The sequence below is a fragment of the Stegodyphus dumicola genome, chromosome 1 (assembly GCF_044657685.1).
Source record: "Stegodyphus dumicola isolate Sdum_Otavi_A_Nest chromosome 1, ASM4465768v1".
NCBI lineage: Eukaryota > Metazoa > Arthropoda > Arachnida > Araneae > Eresidae > Stegodyphus > Stegodyphus dumicola.
The window spans coordinates 223,933,021-223,937,607 of NC_140768.1; the positions used below are offsets into that span (position 1 = coordinate 223,933,021).

A 4,587-nucleotide genomic window follows, 5' to 3' on the forward strand; every position below is an offset into this window, starting at 1 on the left:
GTAATTTTAGTTAAAATAGACACATGTTCCTTTAGATTTAACTTATATGAGTAAACGTGTTGCATGTTGATATGATCATATTATTACAATAAAAGACGTTTTGTGAAATATTTCTATGAAGAATTCAGAACAGCTGTTCTTTATGTTTCAAAAATATTATATTCTCTCCTTCTAAAAATGACATTTACAGTAAATTAAAGAATTCAACATAGCAATGAACTTTATTTTGTTACTACAAGGAATTCAAAATTTTGTTCATAAGCTTGAATTACAACGTCCAACTAACCTTTTTATTCTTATTTGTACTCAGTGTTTGACAACAGTCTGCTATTGTTTGAAGTAATAGATGGCAACTGCATAACGTTTTTACCCTACCTTCAAATAATTTCCTTTGAATTAACAGATAGAAGTCTCTCATTAAAAACCTAATATCATGCTTTTTGAATAAGCATAAAACTTCACCAACTGACCTTAATTTTTAAAGCCTTGCTTCCATTAAAATTCTTGATGCTTAATACAATTATGCCTTTAACAAATTTGTTTCAAAAATTAATACTTCAGTTTAACTTAAAATTTAATGCATTTTAATTTTACCTATAATTTTTTACAAACGTGATATGTAATAAAACTTTAAGCTTAATAGTTACCATTTAGAAAGTGATACTAAAAAGTATTCTTAGTTATTATAAATTTCGAGATTTGCATACAAAATTGTGAAATATACATGTGACAACAGAAAACAAACTTTATGCTCTCTCTCTATATATATATTACAGCATGTTAATTATGAAGTTTATTGAATTCATAATTTTATTGTGAAACATTATGAAGCAAATAATATGCTAATTAAAATACAGAAGTAAAAATAATTTATTACTTAATTCATAAACTTTACATAAAACCTTAAAAAAAGAATTAATTAAAAAATAACACAATATAACATTTCATAAAAATTCGTTTCGACTGCTTGGAAAAAATGAATGGTTTTTCCCCTTCTTTGTAAACCATGTCTCCTAAATAAAGAAAAAAACATTTCTTTTAAAATCATAATCATGCTCTTAAAAAGCTTATAAAATTATTTTAATAGATGTTTTAAACATGTGCTCATATAACACTTTTAATCATATTTCTTTATAATATCTTAAGTAATCAAGAACAGCTTAAATACTTTAAAAAATTGCATAACAGTGAACCGTCTCATTACTACAAGCTACCTCAGTCAATCACTTTTTAAATTTAACCAGCATTCCTCATAAAATAACTAATTAGTAAACATAACTTCTCTAAGATGCCCAATATCATTAAAGATCAAAATCTTCAGGAATCACGCATAGCTAGCTTAGAGAAGGTTCATTGTACAAAAACAGCCAATATGCAAATCTTTTCATAAATGAAGCCACCATAGTTATTAAATATAATATACAGTGTACTTATATTCAGAATTCAGAACTTGAATAAATTTCTCGAACTGTTTTAGCATTTGAAAAATATTATATTTATTACCTTAAATTTCTAAAACAATATTACATATTGGTCCAAATGAATCACTGGGACTCGGACAACATTTTCCCCCAAGCTTTCTTTTAGCAACAGGATTCTGAAATTGTTTTAATGATTTAGGTAATGTTTGTCTCTCTTAAGACGCTCACAAAACAAGTTACCCTAAATTTTTCGTCAAATTAGTCGGTATTCTCGACACAGCAATTATAGGACTTCAACAGCGGAACTTTGTAACTGAAGAAGAAATTATGGCTGTTTATAGAATTAAAGAGAAAGTATTATCACATAAAACGAAGCAACTTAAACAACTTACATTGAAAGAAATGTTTAATAAAGTAAACAAATAAATATTAAGGTGTTTTTTTTTTTTTTTTTTTTTTTTAATTTTGATACCCTTTAGATCATAATTGTTCTTTATTTCATAAATTACGGTTTCATATTTTTAATTTTAAAATTTCTGCATGCCATCTTACCAGATTTAAACTGATGATCTGTAATCCGGAAAAATTGATAATCCGGAATCGCCGAAGTCCCGACGAGTCCGGATTAACGACTTTTGACTGTACTAACAAAACCAAACATCATATTCCCATTCTGCACAGTATAAAAATTCTTCTGCAAAACTGCAAAAATTACCAACACTTTGGCTTATTTGATAACTTTCAAATTCACTCCTTTGTTTGCATTTAGAATTTATAACTTTAATTTTCCACAGAAATTTGTTTTTGATTTTAAAAAATTTCACTGACATAATTTCATTCACTTCAGCATATATTAATAGATGCAGAAGGTTTTTGTACCTTACATAATTTTAAATCTTATGTAACCTAACGTAATTAAGAACAAAATCAAAACGTAGATCAGAAACTGCATAAAATTTAATAAATAATTTCTACTAGTGTCACACGAAATGCTATGAAATTAATCAATAAAATGAGATAAAATATATAGAATTAATATTGCACATGTGTGAAGCTGGAAGTTTTACGTTAAATACTTTTTTTAATTAAGTATTTTTAAAAATGACCCCTTAGAGCATGGGACCTTTCGTAATTAGAACTTGCAAATCCACTTCGCTAGTCTTTCATAACATTGCTTTTCTTTTATTAACAAGAAATATTGCATTCAGTTATTTAATTTAAGATTTCCAAAAATAATGCTACTGAAAGGCATGAATACTTACTTAAATTTGAAATTAATTTAGTTGACTTAAAATAATATTTAAAAAAATAAATCTTCATATATACGTCTAACAATCAGACCTTATTAATTTTCTTTTATTTGAACAATATCTGAATTCTGCATTAGTTTGGACTAGTAAATCATTGGACAATTAAATACCAAGCTATAAGAGAACTAATGTAGTTTACAAATGCACTGAATTTTATTTCCTGCATTAACTTTCAAAGAAAGTAAAATTTTCTGCATATTTGCATCATTTGGATTGATAGAATATGGCAAAGCATGCAAAGGCTATCAGTCTAAAGGGAAGTATATATTCATGGACGGCTTTGTAAGGAAAAGTAACTTGCATTTCCATTTATTCATGTGTGAGTATATATATATATTTACAGTTGTTAATCCTAAAATCAATGCTTCATTAAAAATTTATTATTATTTTATTTTTAATACTAACATATAGATACAGAATTGTGTTAAATTCCAATACACAATCATAATTTATTTAAAAAAAACTTATTTTATGATTTATATATTATGTTACATGAATAAGAGAAACATTTGTCAAGAAATATATTAAACTTGTATTAGCAGATTCATGCTATCCTAGTAACAAGACTATCATACTTCAAAACTGTATTAAAATTGGGCAAAATAAAATCAACCTAAATTCTACATTAAATGTTTAAAAACTTATAAGTATGCAATGGTAGTTATATATACAATATAATAAATTTTGTAACTTATAAACTATTAATGGAATATTTTTGGAAATAATGTACAAAATTTTAGTTTTCTTTTATAACTAGTTTAACGAATTTTTAGAAAAATATTTTAGGTCATTTCCATCTTTTCCCTGTTGATATTGGTATATTAAAATATATGTAATAATTAAGTTGCATCTAGTTAGTAAACCAAAACATTACGAAAAGTATGATGCGACATATTTTTAATCAATATAATTACTTCATTTTGGAATTATAACATATTCGTAAGAAATTAATACCATTGAAAAAATAATATTATTATACTAAAGAATAAACGAGATTCTCGACCGCATTGTTCAAGTTTTTGTAATTTTACTTCATAACACACTCGTATATAAACATATTAGACTGAATTATAAACCAAGTATAATTAATTAGGTAATCCTAGAAAAAGAATAAACTAAACCTAGTAAGCAAAAAAAATATATACATTACATTCAGAATTCTAAATGTTTACATAAACTTTTCTCGCAAGGCCTGCCGGGAAAAGATGTCAAACGTTCTTTGGTCAGACGATTGCAAACGAACGCTAACATGATTAATTTTGTTTTCAACAACCACATTACCGTTTCAATTAAATACCACAACAGTGATTAAATTTTAGAATAATTAGTTATAAATAATAATACGGGCAATTTAAGGCGTAATTTATCGGATGCGCAATGACAAAATACTACTATTAGATCTGCATTTGGAATAAATATTCTGCACTCTTTCAACTCATTACGAACACTGATATTAATTAATCGCAAAGCTTAAACGTTTAAATACTTACTCACTACATATAACAGTGCAAAGTGCATGAGAATAATCTGCATAAAATGAACAAAAAATATTTCAAACGTAATTATAAACATTTTCCTACTTACCTGCGCTATACAACCAACATGCATTCAGCCATGTTTTTTTCTGCAACTAGCTTTCAAACACTTTTTTTCTGATTGGCTGATTTCCAGTCAGTCACGTGATTCTTCCGCGCGGCTACTGAAACATTATCTGTAATATTACAGGCAAATTAGCTGTACCAGCCACAGTTTGCTTTCAACCTGTTACCATAACAGGAAATTCTTGTGTAACTTTTTGATTTCTGTAACTTTACAAAACTTTTGCCTGTAAAGAGCGAACTTTTTTTTTACAGTGC

The 4,587-nt window shown here is 26.5% G+C and overlaps 1 long non-coding RNA gene across 1 annotated transcript; it reads right to left on the reverse strand.

Moving 5' to 3' along the window:
* Window positions 1-852: 852 nt before the first annotated feature.
* Window positions 853-4,356, reverse strand: LOC146999481 (uncharacterized). Its single transcript, XR_015039722.1, has 2 exons — window positions 4,316-4,356; window positions 853-1,013 (listed from the first exon to the last, which is right to left on the reverse strand). It is a non-coding gene; the product is annotated as an uncharacterized LOC146999481 (long non-coding RNA).
* Window positions 4,357-4,587: the final 231 nt, after the last annotated feature.